The sequence below is a fragment of the Seriola dumerili genome, unplaced genomic scaffold, assembly GCF_002260705.1.
Source record: "Seriola dumerili isolate Sdu_G_001 unplaced genomic scaffold, Sdu_1.0 BDQW01000242.1, whole genome shotgun sequence".
Lineage (NCBI taxonomy): Eukaryota > Metazoa > Chordata > Actinopteri > Carangiformes > Carangidae > Seriola > Seriola dumerili.
This window is the reverse complement of record NW_019174497.1, coordinates 3,666,545-3,691,759: the sequence shown is the minus strand read 5'-3', so window position 1 is coordinate 3,691,759 and position 25,215 is coordinate 3,666,545. Positions and strand designations below refer to the sequence as shown.

At 45.6% G+C, this 25,215-nt stretch overlaps 1 protein-coding gene across 1 annotated transcript in view; it reads left to right on the top strand.

Moving 5' to 3' along the window:
- The first annotated feature begins 1,066 nt into the window (after window positions 1-1,066).
- plxnb2 (plexin B2) overlaps window positions 1,067-25,215 on the top strand; it is a 126,935-nt gene continuing 102,786 nt past the window's right edge. The window contains exon 1 of the mRNA XM_022755874.1: window positions 1,067-1,534. The gene's annotated coding sequence lies outside the window, so the exon portion shown is untranslated. The remainder of the gene's footprint in view (window positions 1,535-25,215) is intronic.

Below are 25,215 nucleotides of genomic sequence, written 5' to 3'. Positions count from 1 at the left end.
GCATATGTAGAGCAAAAACTACAGCCCTGTGCCTGCCTCTGTATGTCTTTTTCACAGAGAACATTTTGACATGATAAAGCTGATGTAAATAAGAAAGGTTATAATGACTGAATTCCATTTATTCCTTTAGTTTCTTGGTCCTCGCATAATGGATGTTGGCTCATTGCCACACTGTCCTGACTTGGAGGACACTTTAATAGAAAAGAGCCATTGTTAATGTAATTACTAACACCTTTGATACAATGACAAGTCAGAAAGTGGTGGGGGAAGTCTTACTGGGTTATTCTGGTGTCTCCACTCAGCAGTCTAGCCTCGCTTACACTATTTTTTTTTTAACTGTCTGCAAATAACACCGAAACTATCTGTACCTCACCCCCAACTCCACCAGCACCACAGGATGAGTTGGAAAATGTTTTTAGTTTTGTGATTTGGGTGAACTGACCTTTTAAGCTTTCCCTCGGGCTGCGCAAACTTGTCATGGATCAACAAGTTAACAGACGAGTTATTTCATGGAACTGTCTCCTTATGTTTCATTGGGAAAACATCCTTTCTGTTATGGTATGTCTTGACAACATTATGTAACTGTGTAGGCTATATTGTCTACTTTGGCTGGGGCGGGAACGTTCATGAAACCATTGTAAATATTCCTGGTTTTGCCTGGAATGACCTGGAACCGCCCCTAAAGTCTCCTGTTGGATCCGGACCACACTTTGAGAACCACAGCTCGGGGCTGCTGCCACACCGTTCACACCGCCCGCGGAAATATTTCGGTGCGTCGGCGAGCAGACGACACAACTTGCCCCCCCCCCCCCCCCCCCCCCCCCCCCCCCCCCCCCCCCTCTAGCCTACTACTTGCCGCTTGTTGTCTCTACACACACAGGCTTTGCCGGCGGTGAGAGCGGAGTGGGAGGGGAATAATTCCTCTCTGTACACGGCCGCGTCGGTTCTCCTTCAGTGCGCGCTTCGCTCTCCCTCCCTCCCTTCCCTGCCTCTCTCCCTTTTTCTCTCCTCCCTCTGTACAACCTCCCGATTTCCAAACGCGATGACAGTGAAGGCGAACGCGTGATCGGATCCCACAGGTGTGTCCCTGCCAACTGAGCCGCGGCTCCTGGAGACACACCCACACACGCACACACATACACACGCACACACACGCACACACACACACACACACACGTACACACACCTGGAAATTACCATGTGACTCGGCACCTGGGCGTGGAGAAAGTCCCCGATATCCTGAGAAGAGACTCTTTTGTGGAGGACTTGCTTGTGTCGCCTTTCAACAGGAATTGACAATTCGGTCAACCCAAGTAGCCCGTTTTTTCTACGGAGTAGTGCCTTTTGGAAACCCCTCACAGGACGTGTGACCAGAGTACAATGTGAACTTGCTCTCGGACTTATTTCTTTTTTTATATATATACATATATATACATATATATATATATGCTATGTAATTTCATCAGGAGCTGTTCTTCACTATCTGGGCTGTTCGCGTTTGTGCAACTACTCTCTTCGCTCCTTTTCCTCCAAGGTGAGTTTCGGGGTGAAGCTGGTGCATCCCGTCAAAGTGGGAATGGGACTATTTACTTCAGCGTTTAACAGTAATACTTGTAATTATTTTGAATGTGAGCACTAAGTTTTTATAGCCTATTCTACGCCTTATTGATACGGCGTGGAAGCGGAAGCCTCATCCAGGGACGCTGCTGTTCTCTGCGTGTTATTGTTTTTATTAATCGCTCTTATTTTGCTGCTCCGAAAGTGTTGTATTTCCTGGAAATACGCTGCAAACAAAGACGCGTGGAAGCATCATAATACGCAAGACATTATTATTTGGAAACACTGTAGTTTTTTTTAAAACAGTTAAAACAAAACGTACAGCGGCGCTATTGTAGTGAAATGATGAAATGTGTCATTGAAACGCTTCGTAGTTGTAAGTCATGCCTGCCGGGGTGCAAACTTGCTGTACTGTTAAACTCAACAGCTGTGTGTTGGAGGGGGGGTGTAGACATGCTCTTCTCTAAACCATGCATTTCATCTCAGGAGCATTGCAGCCACAGCATCTGCCCAGTCACCTCACAAGGAGCCGTCTGTCCCGTTACACAGGCAATTTCAGTGAGAAATGGGCATGTGAACTGTGTTCCTCACCTCTGGACAGTAGTCTGTACATCAACAGCTGAGAGGACAGAGGTAGTAGTGAGCATTGCCTTCTGTTTGTTTTTCCTTTTCCCTTCTTCCTCAACCCCCCCCCCCCCTCTCTGTCTTGTCTCTCTTGTGGAGGACAAGGAGACAGAAGCACTATTCATGTCCCTGTTGAATCTCCTGTGCAGTTCTGTATCTCTCAGTCCCTGGCGCGGCCCTCAACAGACCACTGTATTGCCTTGTTGTGTTTCTAAATCGTCCTTTTATTTGCAGCCCCTGCCATCTTCTGCCCCCCTTGTGCGCAGACCTACCGTACTTAGGATGCGCCGTCTCCTGGGGATTATTCCCATTAAATAACGTTATACAAACAGTCTCATAGTGGGAATGGATTAGTGCGGGCAGGGGGCACGTGGAGGCAGGAAAGGCGACTGCTGGTGTGAGTATTGGTGGCTGGAAGGGGGTTAGAGCATGGGGTCAGCCTCCAGTCTCCTGACTGAGCAGGGATGGTTTTCCAATAGATGCCATCTGCTCACATGGACACACACAGGCAATTGAAAACCAAGCTGCTTCCTTGTCCTTTCCCTCTTTCCACCATCTCTCTCTCTCTGTCTCTCTCCCTCTCTCTGTCTCTCTCCCTCTCCCTCTCTCTGACTCTCTCTCTGCCCCACAATGCTTCATTCAGGGTTTATCTCTTCCACTCTGAATAAATAGAGACACCTTATCTGCGCGCAGGAGAGTGGTGATAAATGTTTTCTCCTGTTCCCCCGCAAGGGTGAAAAAGACAAACGTACCACACTTCTTCATCATAGATGCTCTTTTCAGGGCAAGCGAATAGGAGACATTTCTCATTCAGGTCATGTTAGTGTTTGAAAATTCTGCAAAACAATCCCAAAAAGCCGAATGCAGGCTGATACCCTGTAATACAAGGGAGCAGAGAAAATAACAAACAAAGCAGGCATTTCCATGAGTCCCCCTTTTTTTTTCTTCTTCTTTTTTTCTTTTTTTTTTGGTAATAGGCCGTTGGCTCTGGAAATGAAACTTTGTGGTGAGATCCACTCTAAGTATTTTTGGATCCAGTAAAATAGCCTCTGACCAACTGAGAAACTGAGGTAGTGAATTGTTGGCCAGTGAGCACTCAGCTGTTAAGCTCCTGCATGTTTTGGGTAAGCCAGAGTTCATCCTGTCCTTTTTAGTGTTACACAGTTTTCTCAGATAGTTTAAACCAAGCCATCTCCTGGAAGCTTGCACCACATTTCAGAGAGTGTTGCAGTATTTTTGAGGTCAAATGAATTTGAACCCATCCCCTAGTCTCTTTTGTTTCCTTTGCATTGGATTACTGACTTCTGTCATTTTCATTTTGAAAATAAAACCATAATCCTTGTAAGCAACAAGCAATCCCATGCCTCCTGTCTGCAGCCTGCAAACAGAAAAACAGCACTGAACTAACTGATACATGAACTGTGTGTATGCCACTGGTTCGTTGCAACTGGCTCATTTCAAATGACAACTTCATTTCCTTTTTTTTCTCTTTCCCTACTAAAAACAAGATGCAATCTAAACCATTATTACACTGCTGTCTGTTAGACCTACTTTCATTATAAAACGGTGACTGTTACGTACTCTGTGACCAACATTTCCGCTGTTCAGAGTGGACTTTGTAAACTTGCTGCTCATAAAACAGGTGTGGTGCACATGAGAAAGAGCCATATGCATTACCTTGTTCCTCTTGCTTATCTAAGGTACACATAGGCATCAGGGAAATGTGGGCAGATGCGTGAAGGGCGTGTCAGTTTGGTATTAGACAGCCGAAGAATCTGGGGAATAGAGATTTCCTTCAGATTGCAGATAGGCTCGTCTTTTCATGTCTGAGGATTATCCTATGATGAAGGGACGTCATGCTGAGGTGGATTTCTGATCTTATCTCCGTTGGGTTTTACAGCTGCCACCCATGCCCTTGGACTTCATGGCCTTGTCCTAAACTATCACCTCAAAAGGTTTCCTTTCTTTACCCCGCCCTCTTGCTCCAGTATGGTGTTGTTTGTATTTCACACACCAAACCTTCACCAGCCGTGCTACTCAACACTTTTTTTTTTTTCCCCCTCCTTGTACTTTTGCGCTTGAGATCAGAGATAATAACAGGGCTGATGTCTGACAGACCTACAGGGTGTGATCATGCTAATTCTCGTGCTAACTCCCCCAGCAGCAGGATATGAGATGGGCTTTGTGGCAGATGATAGTAGCTTGGCACCAACCCACTCCCTCATTCAGCTTTCACTTCACTGAAACCCAGGGTTTAAGCACTTCAGCCCCAGACATCATGGTCAGGTTCGGCTCAGCGGGGCATACCTTTACCTCTAAAACAACCATGACGCTTTCTTAACCCACACTGTCTTTCATGCCATGTCCATGACCCACCGCATCATGCGCTCAACCCCATCGCGGCTTACTTTCTTCCCCACGCCGCTGCCGACTCATGCTGCTGCTATCCACACTGCTTTTCTTATGCTCTCACCTTTACCTTTAACCATTGCGACTCTTTCTCGACGCTCTCGGCGCTCGGAGAATGAGTAAGAGGAACATGATGAATATTGTAAACATGCTCACTCTCCTGAAAGAGATAAATGATTCGGGGGGGGGGGGGGGCTGCCTTAATTGGCTCGATTGAGAAGTTTTGTGGGCAGGGCTGTTCTAGCAGGAGAACTAAGAAGTCCTAAATATTAAAAAAAAAAAAAAAAAGTAGAGAGGTAGACTGTTGATGCGATATAGGCAGCTGTTTGAAAAAAAAAAGAAAAAAAAAAAGTGAAAACATGATCTCCATTGCTGCTCAAAAGGCATTTTTGGGAACAACAGTGGTGTTGGCTGTCAGCAGCCTTGGGGTTGCATAGCGGAGGACTGAACGCCAGTGATGGATACACAACCGACATCTGCCTCAGCCACCCCCCCCCCCCCCCACCCCCCCATCCACCCACTTCGCCATGGCAGCTGAACTGACAGGCTGACAGAGACACAGTATCGCAGAGGCTTTTGATGCTACCTGCACACTGGAGGCATGTCATCCAGCCCACCTACTCAGACCACTGGCAAAAGTTCACACCCAGTCATGCATCTCAGCCTGACACCAAAGAAGCAGGTATCTGAAAACTTATCAGCAGCGATGAGAGTGAGGGGGTCACCTTGATTCCTACCCTGGGAAATCTTACTCAGATGCTTTCTTCTCAAGGCTTGTATTGGCAGGAGAAGAGAGAGCAGGAAGCTAATTTATTTTTCGCTTTGGTAATTGAGTCTGGCACGTATTGCTATCAAAATGCTGTCCATTTAAACACTTGAGAGGGAAGTTGGTCATGCCTGCTTCAATCACTGTAATGTGACGGGTGATGTTTAGTCCAGCTCCTTTGCTTTATGATGAAAAGAGGACTCTCAGATATCTCAGACTTTAACATATCGAAGATGAGTCGCCGCTTCATTTCTGTGCAAATTGAGGGTGCCTGTGCAGGATTTGGCAGCTTGCTGATATATCTTTCTCAGAGATTTGGGTTTGAAATGGACTTAGGCTTACAGTCGTAGAGGAATAATGGAAACTGTGTGTAGAGCCACTTATTCCACCTGTAATGTATTTTCACTGCACTTTTTGTTCTTGACTGAGAGTTGCTCTATGTTGAGTGCCATTTAATCCGAGCTAGGGAACCAGAGGGTGCAATTCATTTTTATCTGTGTGAGTCATTTCACAGTTAATCCTCAAACTGACCAATTTACTCCTGCCAAGATAATTTTTAATTATCACCTCTGCTTTACAGTTAATATGACATCCAGCTGGTTTATGTTAATTTGGTAGTTGCCATCGAGTGTTGGTCCTCTGCTTTTTTTTATTTTTTATTTTGTGCATGTACACTGAGCGATTAATTATGAAGTACTGAGCCCCCGCCAGGACTGGTGGGTGACAGATGCAGGAAGGGTCAGTGCACTGGCAGCAGCTGGAGATGAAGGTCACACCAACCTGATAGAGCTAAGGGAGAAGATAGTGTGGCAAACCAAGGAAGACATAGATGGATGGTCTGTGCAAGTGTAACTTTATAGGGGAGATGAATGATCCTCGTGGAACTAGGAAGTAACTCACTTGCAGAGTACAACTCTGGACAACCTTAATACAAATAAATGGTGCTTTGAAAAAATACTTTGTTTTGTTACCAGCACACGTGCTGTGTTTGTTGGCATGAACAACTAATTGAAAAAAAAGGAGAATCACAGTGTTTACTGCCCTTATTTCCACTTTCGCTAGAGACAGCTATTTATTTATTTAGTATTTATACATACAAGGAAATAATTCTATATAGGCTGCCAGGTATGTTAAAGAGTCCCAGATTTATCATTTTAACTGGTATAAAATCTTAAATGAATCGTAAAAATGTTCATTTCGATCATTTCTACTTAGTACTTAGAGAACTTCAGAATTACATTTTAACAACATGAATAAAATCTATAGGCAGACTGTGGTCTAAAATAGCAATGGCAATTTAGATCTTGAGGAAACATATGCTGTCCTTATTATCACTGGCATCTGCTGAAATCTGCTGCCAGCTGGAAGTGGACATGGGGATGGCAGCACTGCTGGAGGTTGGGTGTCCGTCTCTTGGTTGTCTGTTTCAATCAAAATTCAAAGTCAGGCAAGTTCTCATGGTGAAAAGATGAGATGTTCTTCACACATACCTGTGCTTGTCAGTGTAAAGCCTGCAGGCCTCCTTTTAAAAGCTGTTGGTCATTATGTCTTTAAAATGAATTCTAACGTTGGCTGAATGAATGAAATTGTGAAGCAGAGCTCACATGTAACTGACATTCAGGAGCACATTATAGACAGTTTATGATATAGTGTATTTTTTTCCACTGAGCCCACATCAAACTGAGATAATACAGTGTAAAGGCGATGTTGTCCGACTTTATTACAGTTCACAAAGAAAATGATATTATGAAAATGAAATCATTTTTTTTGGTCAGCGTCATGTCCTTGTCTCTGTTAAATGAGGTGGGTATCGTGGCCTTTCGGTAGCCTATGATCCAAGAGGGACCTATTAAAATCTGTTCATACAGCAGTTGTTAAAGTTACTGAGAATCTAGTTAAATGCCACTGGCTCTGTTGCCTCTCATCTGTACACTGACTGACCGTTTAACTGTGGCAGCAGTCTCGGTCTCAGTAGCAGCAATAATACTGCCAAAGATACGGCCTTACCCTTAGAGAGTGACATTTTGAGGTGACCACCCGTCTCTAAAATTTAAGGGTTGCTAATGTCTGAGGTTGGATTTTCTAAGGGAACAGTAATGCTTTTTGAAGACCAGTTTTTTTTATTTTTATTGATCCCCACAGGAAAATGAGCCACCCAGTGCAGCAGCAGAGAGACTCAGTGGGGATAAAAGAATAATGGCAAATATGTAATAAAACAGTGAAAATAATGTAGACTGGAGATGAGCTGTGTCACATTTTGTTTTGTATTTTTTGGGAAGTAGATGCATGCAGGGCGTTGGCATGACTCAGGCCTTTACCTTGGCATTGACCTTGCTGACTTGGAGCATTATGGCCGACTAGAGGCAGACCTGTAGAAGTTTACATGTCTGTGGCTTGGTTGTGATCTACAGGAAACTTAACTGTGCCCAGTCAGGCAGTCATGATATAAGTACTGGGGCAGTGTGGAAGTACTAGCTGCCCTTCTGTTTATAACTTCCTGTTTATGTTAACTTCTATGAACATACTTTCGTGTTTCCTGTATCAGCAGAACAGAGTCTCTCTTTATCTGTTCTCTTGTGCTCCATAACTTCCTTTTTTTTTTTTCCTGTGGAATCTTTTTTTTTTTTTTTCAAAGTCTCTTCTTTGTCTGTTCTTACTCAGTGTGTCTATAGTCTACGTGGATATTAATCCTGGTGCTTCAAACCTGCCTGGGGCTCAGAGCTGTCTTCTGAAATGCAGATCTGTGGAGGTGTCATCATAGCTCTATGTCTTGGGTGCCTGCGCTTGCCCCCCAGCCTCACTCTGCTATTCACGCAGCCATGATGACATGCATTATTCCTCACTGACTCATCTGGGCAGCCTCAAAGCTGCCCAGTTGTAGTTTCCCCTCTCAACTTTTTTCTCCATGAAAAAGGAAGTTGTTAGATATTTTATGCTGGTGTCTGCAAATCACATAGACGTGGAATCTGCATTTTTCTACACCATCGCTTCTCTTTCCTGATCTGAATACAGCTGTTCAGCCATGTGATGGTCATGCAGATAACTTGCGCTTCTTGCACAGTTTATTTTCGTCCTGTGACACTCTGTTTCCTAGTGTTCCCCTTTTCACAGATCTGTGTTTACAGTTGACTCCACACTGGTTTTTCAGCCTCTAACTAAGGCGAATGATATGTGGAGAAATGACATCAGAGTCGCAGCCACATGCCCCTGTAAGAATGCCTGAATATTTACAAGCCCTCATAACAGACGCTAGCCTACCATTTGTCCAGGCTGTAAGTTTTTAAACTCAGCCCTGTGGTTGCTTCCCTCTCCTGCAGCTACGTCTACTCTACGTCTGAGCCGATCCCACGCCATTGATCCCTCCGTGGAGCTGGGCTCTTTAATTACAGTCATTAGGGGAGTAGATCTGCTGCTGGGGTTAAAGAACCTTATTACCAAGACCATGTCTCTTTCCTCCCCACACAGCGAACGACCTAATGCCGCTTGCTTATGCGTTCTGTGACAACAAGTTGCAGTTACAATGCTTACAAAAAACACGCTGCCAAATTGGATCCCCAAATCACACAAGTCTCACCAGGAGACATTTTCCCCCCTTTTACTCTCATCCTATTTCAATTGCACATGGAGGAGAAGTGTGCAGCATTCCAATAACAGATTGAAGCAAAGTGGGGGTGTAAGAGGCCATGTCATCGCTTGTTTACTGGTGGACCGGTGCTGACTGGCGGCATGACCTGGCCAGAGTAGCCATTTATCTACAACTCCAGACCTCCATTAAGATCTCTCTGTAGCCCTCCCTGTTGAGATCAACAGTACACTTCCAGTGTCATGTCTCTACTACTCCTCCTCCTCCCTTCACCAGAGTTTTTATTTTTAACCAGGTTCTGTTCTGTTTCACTTGCAGTCCCTGTCTGCCGTCGGGCTGTCATCACGCATTCCTCTGTGTCTGTCGTTTAATTAGTCATATGGAGCTGGTCTCCTCTTTGGGTAATGGAAAAAAACAAACTCACATCTTGGTCCCATTGGGTTATTATGTGTCTACACCTTCCAACTTGAAAATAAAACATTATGCCCCTCGAGTGGCATTCTAAAACCACACATCTGTTCTGCACATAAACAAACCAACTCTTAATCACCAAAGAACAGCAAGATTGTTAAAAAAAAATTGTGTTATTCTGAGTGATAAAGTGTCTGTTTTTTTTCAGTTCGGGGAAATCTGATTAGACTGGATTAAAGTGATTTGGTGTTTCTTCTACGTCGGCAGAGTTGCGATCCCCAGGATCTTTGTTAGGCCTTACCACATGGCCATTGTGTCCATGAAATAACAATATTTTGTGTTGTTGCCTCACAGCCTTCTATTTTTTTTATCTTACTGTAAAGCAGCATGACCTGGCTACAGACTGATTTTTGTGAAGAACCAGATTAAGTCTGGGGAAAAAGTGACGTTAAAAAACACATTCTGTCACGCCGTCCAGTTCCCCATTCCGAGGAGCTGTTGAAAGGTGTCTGGGTCAAAATGGGCCGTTTGGGTGCCACAGCCTCATGATGAAATGCAGTCATACCTTTGTCTAATGGCGTGCACCTCATGTTGGCTGGTGTTGATGTTAGCAGCAGACCCCAAGCTAAGCGAGGCCTTGTATTTCAGTGCATTATTAACAGCGGCAGACCACCCGTGGAGCTCAGACAAATAAAAATCCCATTTCCTCTCTTTCCATTGCTGGTATTAAGAGCTGAGGATTGTGCTGCTGCCTGAGTGCCAATGAAAAAGCCACTCAGTGTGTGAGCAGTTAAAGCCCTCTCAGCGCAGCGAGGGTGAGGCCTTCCTTCTGTATGCATCACCCCAGCCAGCTTGATCGATTCACTGTTTGCTCTGTCTTGTCTGAGTGCGAGCTCACGCTGCCCACTTTGCCCACAGAAAATACTTCGGACTTCCACCAGGTCAGCCTGCTTGCCTTAGGTTTCCCTTAGCACACATGCACACAAACACAGATACAGTACAAAAAAATGTATACATGTACAGTGAGTCCACGCACAGTCTGTCTTCCGCCCTAAGGGAGCTGGACAGCCCAGGCATGGATCCATGAATTCCTCATAACACAATCTGTTGGCCGATCAATAATTCAATTCTATCTGTGAGCAAGCATGTCTGGATCCAGTCTCACCTGCACCTCCCTCGGCCTTCTCTTAACAGGGTGGGTGTTGTGTCCTTGAGCTGGGCTCGGCTTACGTCTGTGTGGTTCTGTGTGTTGTCGTGTGTGCTGATTAGTTGGCTTTAGTTAGTTCTCAGGCAGTGCTTGTTCTGGCCCATGGTTGTGTATCCACTTCCCCTGTGCGTGTGTGTACACGCATGAGAGCCCTTGGCTGTTGTGGATTACAGAGTGTTCATTATTTCAGCTGTGTACATCTCTGGTGTCTTTGTGTCCACAGCAGTGAATGTGATGTGAATGTGTCCATCTATAGTTGGCAAAGTTGACGTGCGTGTACGTGTGTGAGTGTGTACGTGTGTGTGAGAGCTTATGCATGATCTGTCTCTCCCTCCAGGCAGCTAGACGAATCAAAGGCATGGATCTCATTAAAAGGTATAGAGCCTGTGGAGAGGTCAGTGGCTAAGTTCTCTGATTAGTGGGCTCCGGCGGGCTGCCTGGGTGCTGTGTTTGGCGGCGGTGGTGGTGGGTGGTGGGTGGGGGGTTGGTGGGGTCCCCTCATCAACATGCCTCTCATCCCTCTCCAGCCCACACCTGCGGGGCGATGTGCCCAACACTCTTTCTCACCGCAAGCCTCAGCCCCACCTGACAGGGTCAAGGACAGCACGTGAAAGGTACGGATTTACCCCCAGTCGTCGTCGCGTGGCTCTCCCTATCTACCCGACTTTCCATCTCGGCCTAATGGGCTGCCTACTTCCAGTTCTGTTTTTATCCCTCTTTGAGTGTTTTATCAAAGGCCACATTCAGTTTCCATCCCAGCGACAGCTTCTCTCGCTGCATATCAAGCTGCACCAATAGCCCGACGAGCAGCTTTCTGGGTCGTTAGTAACTCGTTCCACGGCCTGGACTCCTATCAAAGCCAGCGACCATGAACCAGGGATGACTTTCAGCCAAGGGCATAGTGTGTGTGTGTGTGTGTGTGTGTGTGTGTGTGTGTGTGTGTGTGTGTGTGTGTGTGTGTGTGTGACCGTGAGTTATAGAGATAGGACACTTCTGAAGGGTTGCCTGACTTTGGACAGTTTCTCCTTTTCCTCTGAATGGTCTTTTTCTTCACTCTCGCCGTCTCGTCCCCTGTGTGTCTCTCGGTTTAATGCCCTTCCAGATAAAACAACGTCAGTAAACTTCCTCTTTGTTTCTCTCTCTCCTTTTCTCGCTGATAACCACGGTATCTAAAAGTAGGCCCTGGCAGCACTCCCTGTCTATTCACTCCCCTCTCCCCCACTCCACCCCCTCACCTCCCCTTCCTCTCTCGGTATGCTAGAGTGTATTGTATATAATCGGTAGATGGGGTGGGGGTGTGTGTATATATATATAATATATAATATATAATATATATATATATATATATATATATTGTTTTTTTTTATAATTTTCCTTTCTTTCCTTTCCTTCTTTTCTGGGCCTGTCAGTGGTTGTGGGTATAGAGGACTGGTGCGTATCTGCTGACTGTCACTTCCATTAAGTGTTGTCTCCTCAACTGCCTCCCCTATACTGTATATCCAGACCTGGCTCTCAGTAAACCAAGGTCCACTTATGTACAGTGTCCAACCTTTCTAATCCATGCACCCCTCAGTGCACAGATATGCTGTAGTAATTACAGGGCAGTTTTTTTTTTCCTGTAAACTTTTCCTACAGGAGGATTACAAACATTTTTGAGCCTTATTATATATGGTTATGTATATGGTTTTGGCATCAATCTCCCCCAAGAGCAGAGAGGGATGAAATCACATTAGTCCACACACACTGCTGTATAACTTTCCCCTGCCTGTCACCCCTTCCAGTCTCTGTCCCTCTCAGGATCGGTCAATTAATAAAGCTTGACATTTATTGGGGAAAACAAATAAAATTGCTTGGTTTGAGGATTGCCTTGTATGAAAACCGCTCTCCCATTTTTGTGTTTGTTTACATATCATTGGACGTCCTGATCCCCGGACAACAGCGCGCTGCCAAAAAACTGATGCCTTGCAGGAATTCAGTTTAACGCTGCGCAAGTGTCTTTTCTAAAGGGCAGTGCTGCGCCTCTGGTTGTCGAAGTCTGTTTAGCAGAATAATCAGCGCTTTAATTAACAAAAGTCAGTTCAGAATATCAATTATAGTTTTCCTTTATCTGCAGTCATGTCACACCAAGAAACAATTATGAGTGATTGTGAGTTTCTATTGTCTCTTGCTGGTGATAATTAGTTACTTTTGCCTATAAATCACTTTTTTCCATTAAAAACTTCTCCTCGTGCCCTCTGCTCTCATTTGTAATTTCTTTTTCTTTTTTTTCTTTTTTTATATACTAATGAGTGGCCTTAAGCTCCCCCTTCCTTTAAATCATGAGTTTGCGAGTCAGTCTTTGAATGTGTTCTGTTGAAGAGAGAGGGCAGTGTGTTTTCAGTCAAAGCCTTAGGGGCTCGCTAACATTTTCTTTCAGTCTCATCCTAGTCCAGACACGCTCTTCGCTCTGGTATGACAAACATCTCCACAGCGCTCGCTCCAACTAGAGTTGAGCCTTGATGGCACACAGCCACCTCCGCGCACACATACTTTATCCATTCACACTTTTAAACACATTCGCAGTCTAACTCTTTTTTTTTTTTCTCAGTTTTCTGTTTATCTTACGCTCATTGTCAAACACCCTCACACAAACGTTCTGTCGAGTCTCCTGTGAGTCTCCAGGCCATGGGGCTCTTCTTCATCTTCTTCTGGCTGGGTGTAATGACATGGTTGCGGCCCTCACTGTGGTCGCTGTGAAACAACAGATCCAGCTTCACAACCGCACCTTTCTGTCTGTTTGTGTTGGGTGATGGAGTGTGTGTTGTGTTGGAGGTTTGCCATCAGCCCAGAGTCAAACTGTCATCACCTCCAGCCTCCTGCAGCAGGCAGTGAACAATGTTTTGTTTCACCTCTTCTCCCTTCTCATCCCTTACTTTTTTTTCCCCCTTGTCTTATTGAAACAGTCCTCATGTTTTCACTTCTTCCCCATTATTTGAAACTAATTTGTCATGCTTGATTGTGACTGAGACATGACCAGAGTTTGGTTCCTTTCCAGTTACTGCAGAGTTGTTTGCATTTGCCGGTTGGCCCGTCCAGAATGCATGAAGGGTGCAGTGGAACCAATTACAGCAATGGGTTTTGTGCGCAGTAAGCGTAGCATGGCGGTAGTGGGTGTGATGGGTTTTTAATGGGACTGAGCCGCAGTCACAGATGTAAAGGCTTGTTGTTTTTGGTGATTGCAATGGTCAGTATGTGATAGGTGGGCCAGCGGAGCATAGTCCACTTGAATCTGTGACTGATTGTTAAGATCAAGCACCACTCACAGCCACATGATTTCCCACCAGTATTTTAAATTGCATTTTTGTTCCACGGATTTATAATTGAAATGAGAGTCACATTGCCAAGTTTTTTTTGCACCTAAAAAAAAAACCTAAAACAAAATAAAAAGCTTGTGTTGTAGGGGTTAAGTGCCTGTGCTTCCATCCGTTAGTCACATTGCTCATAGTTATGTCCAGCACTAAGTAGAAAAAGAGAAATTAAATAACCCTGAGTTTTCATTTCCCACACTCATAATTGATGTGCTAGTTGTTTGCTGATTCATGGTGAGCGTTGAGAGCAAAGACTCATCCCTTAGAAAGTATTCTTAGGATGTTATCTCTTAAGTAATAAAAGTGTCCCTTCTTCCCTGTCTTTGGAGCCAGTGTGTGATCCTGCGTCTGGCTAGGGGCTGTACGGTAAATGATATGGCTAGGGCCATTAGCTAGATCTTTGTCTGTTCATACTGCTGTCTCTCCCTGATAGCTAAAGTGTTTTCTGCTTATTAACCATACTGTCATATGCTCTTTTGTAAAGACGCACATTAATCTAACTGCATGCCGGCACATTAAAATTCTTTAAAGCTGCAAACATTGAACCACAAGAGGCTTCATCAGCTAAGAAACGAATGAGAGAATGCCAGTGAACTACTTTTTGCTTAGCTCAGTGTAGACTATCGAAGAAGTGATTTGTATTAGTGCTGCTTTTCGGTCCCCCTGCCCTGTTTGCAGTAGCCGGTCTGAACAGGGGGTTGTTATCAGAGGCCCTGAATGAAACAGCTGCCTAGCACTCTTCACCACGGCTCTGTTCAAGTCCTTCTACGCCTTTTGAAACTGTCGTGTTCTGCCCGTTGTGTCAGACACACAGCTCGCTAATGGCTCCTGGCTCTGATCCAACCTCGTCCCACATTCTGAACCTGGCTTTGGTTGCATCAGCCCCGCCACCACCCCNGCCGGCACATTAAAATTCTTTAAAGCTGCAAACATTGAACCACAAGAGGCTTCATCAGCTAAGAAACGAATGAGAGAATGCCAGTGAACTACTTTTTGCTTAGCTCAGTGTAGACTATCGAAGAAGTGATTTGTATTAGTGCTGCTTTTCGGTCCCCCTGCCCTGTTTGCAGTAGCCGGTCTGAACAGGGGGTTGTTATCAGAGGCCCTGAATGAAACAGCTGCCTAGCACTCTTCACCACGGCTCTGTTCAAGTCCTTCTACGCCTTTTGAAAATGTCGTGTTCTGCCCGTTGTGTCAGACACACAGCTCGCTAATGGCTCCTGGCTCTGATCCAACCTCGTCCCACATTCTGAACCTGGCTTTGGTTGCATCAGCCCCGCCACCACCCCCACCCCCCACCCCCCACCCCCACCACCACTAGGAGACTTACCTGGATCATGCCAGCCAGAAGCCAGCTTTTGCTTGAGAAACAGTTTTCCACAGTAGTTGGGGCATTTGGAGGATAAGCCCTACCCCCGTAGACTGCTCCGAGGGGGTGGCTAGCACCTGCCACTGCTAACACGCTAATATTTAGCGACGAGAGGGTTTCAGCAAAGCCCTCTGGGTAAGCCACACCGGATTTTTCACTTCACAAACTAGCCTAGTCACACTGAAATGGCTTTTCCTACTATTTTGGCTCTGCCCTCTCTCTGCCCTTGACTCAGGGAGCTGTTATTGAAATCAAGAGCACGTACATACTTGTCAGCTCCATGTAGCCACTAGCAGCTAGCCTAAGTACATCACCCTTATCTGTGATGTCACTTGCTTCCTCCCTTGTCCATGCTTGTCTGAGCCAGGTCATAAGCCCCCCCTCCCCTCTAGACCTGTCTGCTTGGCTTTAATGCAGCTCAAGCCTTTTGTTGAGAAGGGCATTAGCCTATATTTGTGGGCATGGGCGCTTTGTCATCTAGACCTGGGAATGGCGGCTCCAGATGGGTGATTAGTCACCACTGTGTGTATGTGTCTTTTAGAGACTGGGAGAGAGCTGCTGGTGTGTGTATGTGACCTAAGATCATTGTGATTACGAGGGGATGAGCCCGACAGCCTAAATGAAGATAAAACACGGGTGCTTGTATTACTTCATGTCATGCGCTGCTGTACGTGTATGCGAGCATGGATTTTCTGTGTGTTTATTATCTTATAGCCAGAGCCCACTGTCCACCCCACCCTTCACTCACACACGTACATGCGCACACACACACACACACACACACACACACACACACGCACACACACCCTCCTCCCCACCCTGCTCCCTAGTACTCACATCCCCAATTCAATCTCATCTATAGCTCTGACTCGGCTAGCTGGGCTTCCATCAGTGATTTGGAGTGCAGCTCTCAGCGCTCATGCCTGTGGGCTGATGTAATGATAGCTTTTGCAAAAAAAAAAAAAAAAGACCCAGCTGTTTGTTCACAAAATATGAGAATGAAAAGTGGAGAGGAGGAAGAGGAGGAGGAAGAAGGAAGAGGATGAAAGCGTCACCAGCCCTCTATTGTACAGCTGCAGTCTCATACAATTTCATGGAGCAGACCTAACAAAAGCAAGAACACGTGCACCATGAAAGATTAATTGGTTGCTGTTAGCCTAACTCTCATCATCACCTGCAGCAGAGAAGGTAGGGAATACAGAAAAGAAACGTGTTGCCTGGTGTTGGTGAGGATAATAAGGCACCAGGGGGAAACGCGTTTTTCCCTCTCTCTGGCCGCTGCCTGACAAAAAGTTTCCCGATTCAAACACACCAAAGTTAGAAATTGAATCTGAGATGCTGTTGTTTTGCGTTCACCTGGTCTAGTTACCGCGGTGACGGCTCATCAGCTGGCACTGATTGCACTGTGGACATGGTTAACAGACCATTTAGAGGTTGTGCGAGTGTGTGTGTGCATACACGAGTATAAGGATGCATACAAGTGTGTAACATAGTGTGTGTGTGTGTGTGTGTGTGTGTGGTACACCGCTGTCCAGACACATCTGCCTGGCTTTAATTAGTTTTGCCTGGCACAGGGACCAACCAGTCTCTGGTGTTTAATAACAGCCCAGACAGTGGGCATTTATCAAGGTCTGAATACAGCTAAAGGATTGCGCATTCATTTGGCCAAAATCACTTTAACGTGATTATGCTCTTTTTATTTTCTGAAGCTGGTTGCGAAGAATTTCCTGTTTCCCCTGCATGCTGGGGCATGTTGAAACACAAATCCTCTCTGCTGCGAATATTTTGGCTCCCTGTCAGTCCTCCCCATTCCTTTGCTTTCCCTTTCCTCTCTTCTCACTTTCTTTTTTGTCAGTCATTGTATTAATACGTCATGTGTCTGACCCAAATTTCCAGGCCCTTGAGTGCTTCCAGGGCTCCTCCTCTGCCTTGTCCCCCCTGCTCTCACTGATCAGAGGCATCGCAGTGAGAAGTATCCCAGGCAGAGGGGTGGAGGCTATGTTTCGTTGTCTCCTCAATCAGAATCAGTAAGCGGTCCGCGGGAGCAAACAGAGCCACTCTAAATGCCTCCTCCTTCAAAGTGTCTGTGTCTTTCCCCTCTCCTGACTGCAGTGGATTCTAATCAGAGCAGGAGATATTCGCTGATGGGCCAATATGAGCTGACACACACCCTCCCCTCCCTTAACCTATCTTCTGCCTCTTCTTCCCCTCCATCCCTTCACATCTGTGAATGTTACCTGACGAGACTCATTTGTCAACCCCCTCGCCAGTCCTTCTCTTTCCGTCTGCTTGCCCCAGCCACCTGATCCCTCCCTCCTGTTGTTCCGCCAGTGCCAACAGAGCTGAAGAGACTGCTGTGTGTGTGTTTGAGTGGGCGGGGAGTCTGAAGAGACAGAAACTAAACTGAGCAGAGCCGAGGTGCACACAGGTGCAGCTCCTCTGGCTGCCTGAGGGATAGCTGTCAAAGTCTCTTCATTCTGGCCCTATTTCTTCATGTCATCCCCACTGTGGCCTTTGTATGTCTCACTCTAGTCTTACTCGGGTCTAGCTAAGCACTCTTTCAGGACTGGGTTGCCCCAAGAGGTGTAGCACCCACAGGGAGCATCCCTCCGGCTGTTGCTCCAGCTGTTGCTCTTCATCAGTCTTCAACTTCTGTGCTTTTGTATTGTATGGATATTGTTTTTGTTATTATCTCTGACTTACTACAAGGGCATTTTCCCCATAAGGGATAATAAAGATTTCTACTACTACTGTAATATATTGCATGCCAGAAGGGCCTAAAAAATATGGTGAGGAATTCAAAAGCAGCAGGAGCAGCAGCTAACGTTGCCCCCAAGCTTCACTTGCAAGCTGAGTGAATGCAAATGGACTTTTTTAAATAAAGCAGAGTTCCCCAGCCGTAATAGTCTGCATGCCTAGCACAATGCTGCATAGCCCCATATCCCCCATTCAATTCCACAGCAACTTCCTTTTTGGGTGGGAATGGCTGTCTGATTCCTTCCTCTGTCAGCTCACTGGAGAAGATTGCTTTGATTTTTGGGGCAGACTTGACCAGATTAAATAGAGTAGGTCTGGGCCGTGTGGACGGGTGGCTTCCAGCCATCATCTCATTTGTGTTTCTCATTGTCGCTTGCAGCTCCCCTCTATTTTTGTTCTCTCCCCTTCCCTTTGTTTGCCTCATGCTTCTGCTCAGTATCTGGCCAACGATTGATAAGACCCAATCCCTGACAATGCTTGGCACGCTGCGCAGGATCGGTGGTGATGGCGCTCATGCATTGTGGCGAGTGTGTGTCTGCTCAGGCTTTGGGAAGGAGATGGGATGCGACTCACGTCATTGTTTATCTACCTTTCCACTTCCAGATGGCGCTCAGCAGAAAGAATGTGCTTCTTGACACACACACTCTCTTTTCTCTACCTCTCCCTTTCCTCACTCCCTCCCTTCCTCCATCTCTCCCGTGGCTCACTCCGGCGCATGGACATGGTTTCAGGTCCAGAAAACGCAGCGTGAGGTGAGGGGGAAGGTGGTGAGAGAGCCAGGAAGGCAGACTGGGACTTGAGAGGGAGTCCTGGAAAGTCAGGTGGTAGTCTCTGAATGTGGCCGCACGTGTGTGTGTGTGTGTGTGTGTGTGTGTGTGTGTGTGTGTGTTAGGACTTAGTGTGAGAACATATGAGCTAGTTATCGTATCTCTGAGACCGCAGCACTTTTCCTGTCTCTTCACGAGTGTTTGTGAATATGAATGGTAAGGCATGAGTGCGCCAGTACAACAACACATTTGAAACACTTGACACATTTTCTCATTTTTTTTTTCGAGGTCATTGATTCAAAAAAGAAAAATTCTCGTCTCAGGCAACAATTGAGTCGGCCCGGCCTCGGTCCTCTTGGCCGTCTGGATTGATGGACGGTCAATTCCAGCAACGGGAGATAATCACAGTGTGTCAGCCTCCTCCGATCCCAACTCTTATCTGTGTCTGCCCACAGCCAGCATGCCACAAATGACACAGAGACACGCATTTCTCTTTATTGTTCCAAAGACCCCGAGGGAGGGAATGTGTTTGACTGTATTGAACTTTGCTTTTGCAGACTTGTGTGACTGCATCCTCCGCTTGATGAACACAGTTCACCTGAAGTGCACCTTCACCACAGGAGTACTTCAACAAAACTCACCTCCCTGTTTTGGAAAGTGCACACACTTATGATAAAGCAGTGCTTTCGGATGTTTTTTTTTTCCTCCTTTTTGCCTGCTGCCTTTTGAGATGAATTATGCACTGTCTGAAGTGTCTGGCGATAAGCCTTTTTCATCAGAGTCCTTACTGCAAAACCTTTTACTGTAACATGTCAGCGGTATCAGGTTAGCTTCTGGCATTGTCCCAGGTCACTGTGAGGTTTTTTTTTAATCTTCTACTTTACAGTCCTATTGCCTTCACCATCGAGTGTGATTAAATAAGACTACTTCACTGGAGTGTGTAGCGCAACAATGGACTCAGGCGAAAGTATTCTTGTTTCTCGCATCCACTCTCCTGGCTAAAGGTCTTTGAGGGGTTATTTTTTTTTCCCCAGAGTGAGCTGTACTAATTGTGGCCTAATGACGAGCTGTTATAGGTTAGAGTGGTAAAAAGCAGTCGGTTGGTGAGGCTTGCTGCCTTTCCTGTGCGGGCTGATTACGCTGTCTAGTTAATGCACCCTCCTCAGATACAAATGGAGGGTGGTTATTGCATCAGGAGAGACAGTCAGCCTGTCAAAATCGCCCTCTCCAGCAGACAAGAGAGGGAGATAAAGAGAGATGGAAAAGGGTGAGAGAGAATATATTCTGGAGAGCCAATTTCACTGAGGGGATGGAAGCATGGTGGTGCAATTATGAAATATAGCTTTCTGTTTCAATAATGACCTTTTCTCCACCGGCTAAATATAGGCCAGTGTAAATGATTTAGAGAGTGGTCCACAGTGTCATATAGATGATGGCCTATAGATCCCTACAGAGAGTAAAGACAGTTTCCAGTGAAAAATAGTTTCAAGCTGGCAATACGTTGAGCAATAATGGTGGAAATGGCAGCTGGGGACACTGTAGAAAGTAGTGCATAGCACTTCAACACTCAAGTTGTTGTCCTTATGCTACTGTTAGTCACTTCCACTTCCTATCCTCGTGTATGCGTGGGAGTTCATGCCTATGTGTATCTGCTGGGATTGTACAGAGGGAAAAAAAGGGCACACTCATGTGGGCTGTTTTTCTTTGACCTTAATTAATCACCAGCGGGTCACATGATTGTTTCAGCCCAAGATCCATTTTCATAAAAAAATCTTTTTTTCCGCACAACTTTTGCTGCAAGTCACACATGAAAGCCCAGCGAAACATGGCCTCAGCACTCCTGCCAGTTGTGCCGAACACCCACACTGACTGCAGCACTGCTTACTATGCATCTGTCTGAGTAGATACTCAGTGGTGGTACGAGCCAGCCGCTCTTCCAGCAGCTCAGCCAATGTTCAGGGGGAAAAATGGGGTCAGGAGCTGAAAAACTCGCTCTGACCTGCTAATATAAGAAACAGACTCTGGAATGTTGAAGCTGAAAACATGTTTGACTGGGTTCAAGGCATAAACACAGGGACCTGAAATATTTATGATCATCCTTACCAGCAGCAATTACACATGCACATATGTATTAGCATGTTTATATAGAGAGACACATGTCTACACTCAGTAATCACCAGCTGGTCATCATATGTTAGTCTGGTTTGTATTCTTCTACACAGTGGTCTTAAACGTATGTAAATCATTGTATATCTCCCTTTCTCTTTTGCATTTACATAGACATAAACTGTAGGGCTGGACTATATCTCCTAAAATCTACACTTGAGCTGCAACAAATAATTTATCTATTGATTATCTTTTTTTTTGTTTTTTTTATGATTAATCAACCTTTTGCTCAAACAACTTTAAATGCCCAAAGATCAAAATAATTATAAATAATTAATTATTATAAATAATCATTTAAATTTACATAATTCAGTGTCTGTCAATGTTTCTGAAACTAACTCATTGAATAAATTGAAAAAGAAACGGTTAGAGATTTAAGAAAAACGAGAAATCATGAAATCTACTTGTTGAACTATATTACATTTTTCAGTCATCCGCTGAAGCTGAACACACTTGTGACATTCTTTCTACAATGGGAATCAAATAGTTTTCAGAGAGTTTGTCACTGTTGCAGAAGTTCCCACAAATGTGTTGCACATGTAGTATACTGGTGCGTCTCTTCCATCATGCCACTGTTTGGTTCTTTTCTTCTAATGTTTTGGGTCATTGTCTTGCTGTAGGATGAACCCCTGAACAACCAGTCTGTCCTCCTTTGTTACTTGCCTTACTTCCTGCAGTACAGTATTGTCCTAATAATGCATTAGAGGGTGTAGTAACACAGTTTGTTCCAACACTGCCTTTGTACCAACAGAGGGTTTGTAAGTTATCAACAAGGTCTTTACACCTGTAAGAATAGTTTGCATGAACTTCCATTCTTCATTTACTTACATTGCCTCAGGGAAGCTGTGATTTAACCATTTCCCTAATCGCTGAAAAAGGTTTGTTGACGCAAACATTTTTTTTTACCTTGGGCAGTTTACCTTTGTGCCATTTCAGGTTCTTTGGATTTGAACTGCTTACATTTCAATAAGAACTGGAGAAATGTGGCTGTTCCAAACCTTTTGACCGGTACTGTATCTACTTTATCTAAGACAGCGAGGTGCTGATCATTGTTGGTGTCAATGCAAATTAAATTTTAAATGCATCAGACTATTGGGCCAACACCAATTTTTAACATGGTAAACTGCCTCATTTACATTACTAATAATATATTGTGAGTAGATGTGTTTGCCTTTTTGAAATGATTATTTACAGTAGGTCTCTGACCTTCTGGACGGCACTGTGAGATTCTTGGTGGGGTTAAAGGAGCCATTTGTAAGTAGCGCTATTGCTACATAGCCAGCGTTGGCATCAACAGCTGTTTACTTACCAGTCTAAGAGAAACTTTGTGAGTTCAGCATCAAACTTCATTTCTTTATTGGCCAAGAATTGTTTCCAGCAGTGGAAAGCAATGCCAATGTTAACTTTTGTCTCTATCACGTCTTTCATTCTACTGAAGTTAGCATGCTAACCAGCCGGCCCCAGCCCGTCTCGTCACTTTCCGATAGTGACTCACTGTAGCCTCCAATCTGCCCTGAAGATGTAGCGCTGCTCAGAGGGTGTATTATAACCTCCTCTGTTCTAACAATGGCCGAAAGTCTTGTCATGCAACAATCACCACCACCCGCTCCCGGCAAGAAACCACATTTAGCGGCAGAGAAAACGTACAAATGGCTCCTTTAACTTCTGTTTTGGTGTCATTAGTTGTTGCAGCTATTCTCAGTTTAATTAGTTTGGATGCAACTGAAAAAATTACTATTCAAGTAAAGTCAGTAAAATTTGTTTATTTTCCAGCCCAAAACACAGCCCCATATATACCCCCCCACACACACACACACACCACCACCACACCCACTACAACAGTAAGTGAAGGGAAGCCCCCCCTGTGGTGCGAGTGTACAGCCATGCCTGACTCCACACTCTTATTATCATGATTGCCTGCAAAAGGTGGCGGGACGCTGAGTCCATTCACTCTGCCAGACAGCTTCATAAAGCGGCTGCCGATGGTTCCCAGTGGGGCCCTCATCAGCGGCAGAGAGCAGTGAAGCGCCTCTGGACTTTGCTCTCTGAAGTGACAATAGTTCTCCTGCCGATAGAGGGAGAAAAGAGAGCAGGGAGGGAAGAAAAACAAGATGGCCGCCAAGCAATAGGCATCTTTTGAATGCCTCATAGGGAGGTCATCCAGGAAGTAATGAGGTGAAACGCCGCAGTAGAGCAGTAGCTGTCAATCAGTTTGGACATTGTTGGGTTATAATGAGTGCCTGAGTGGTAAGCACCCACATAACGAGGCAGCTTTGCTAAATGTAGACCACCTGTATCCTCCTCCTCCGTCTGCCTGTCTCCCGATAATCTCCTTCATCCTTCATTCTTTTTTCCCCTCCTCGCGGAGAACTAGGCAAGTAATACTACCCATGGACCATTTCCTGAGCATAAGCCAACGTCTGTCTTACACTCTTGCTTTGGCATTAAAACCTTCACTTTTCCCCATCCCTCCTCCTCTTCCTCTTCTATCTCCTCTCCATCTTCCAACACCCCCCCCCCCACCCGGTAGCCGTCACAGCCGCTGAACGATTTCCTCTCACTGGGAGGCCCCTCCGAGTCACTGTGGCAGTGTCAAACGAGGCTCCTATTTAAGCTCATTAAATGTTTCCAAGAGAATAGGAAATCAATGGTGCATACCGGTGCGCAAGAACTTTTCTCTTAATTTAATTTCCCCTCCCCCTTATCTGTTTGCACATCTCTCTCCTTCTTTTTCTCCTATCATTCTTGCTTGTTCTTTCTAGTGTGTCGTTCTCCTTTAAGTGGAGGAGGTGGTGGTGGTGTGTTGAAGGAGGGGGGAGGGGGGGCAGAAACGGTTGCCTTCAGAAACCATTTTGAACTTGTATATGTGACAGGCACCATGGTGCGAGGTTGTCCAGACTTCTCAGTGTTGTTTAGCACTCACTGCACAGAGCACAATTGACTTGAAAGTTTTGCGCACACTGACCTCAGCCCTGGAGTTTTACCCTTTGTTTCGGGGCATGCTGTTAAGGGAACAGGTTTCGACCAGAACAGAATGTTACAGTGAAACCGTGTGGGGGAGTATATCATGGTGATGTTTTGGATTGAGATGACCCCTGGTTTAAAAATACTCCCGTCTCGTGGTTATTTCCTTCCCATTTTGACTTTCGCTCATCATCTTCTCCTATTTTGTCCCCTTATGTCTTTTGTTTGTCCTATGTGTGCATTAGATTGAGTGAGCCTAGTGTTTGTGTGTGTGTGTGTGTGTGTGTGAGTGAGAGTACATGTCTGGCAGGGCTTTGTGCTGTTTGAAACTATGCCTGGGGGCTGGGCCCACACCTTCTCTGGAGCTCCTGTAATTGCTCTTTTGGGGCCATGCCTCTGGCTCTGAGCCCGTCTCCATCACTCTCACTCCGTCTTTCTCCCTTGCTCTTTGGCCTCCTCCCTTCTCTTTTTTTTTTTTCTGCCCTCACTCCAACCTCTCCCTCCCTCTAGTCTCTCCCTGCATGCCTCATTATGGCTGATCCCCACCTGCTCAATCTGGGAATTCTCTTTACACACACACACACACACACACACATACATACAGAGCCACTCAGCAGTTTTCAGAGCTGCCTGTCGCTCGAATGCCTTGTGTGCTATTGGCTATAAAACAGCTTCGCTAATACCGCTTGGCCGAGAAATGGAAACAATAGTGCCGTGACATTTTTTTTCTTCTGACTGGTGCAAACAGACAGTTTCTCATCTCTGTTCTGGCTGTCAGAGCACCATTTTTCATAAAGCCCCAGCCCGTCAACCCCAGCCCCTGCCTTTGTGTACACTATTCTCAGCCACAGGCTCCTTAACCACAGGCCTGGTCTTTTCCTTTTTCATTCCAGCCCTCCCTCCAGCCTGTCACCCAGCTGCCCCCAACATGCCTGTTCCCAGGCTAGGGGGCTTACTTTGAAGGCTAATGGATGTGGCCAGTTGCAGATGCTCAGCAGCAGCAGGGCACTATCATAGGAGTTATCTAAGGGCCTGAGTGGCCTGTGATGAATGGCTGGGAGCTGTGTGTCTTCACCGATCAATAAGCCACTAGCACCCAGATGAGCTAGATGCCTCTTCGCTCTCCTCTCCCCCCTCTCCACACATATATCTCCCTCTCATAATCTCTCAGTATGTTTGTGAACTTCTCCCTCCAATTCATGGCCTGAATTGGACCATTGATCTTTTATCCTTGACTTGTTTTAAATAAAGGGCCAGTATCTCCTCTCCACCCAAGCATGCAAGGTTT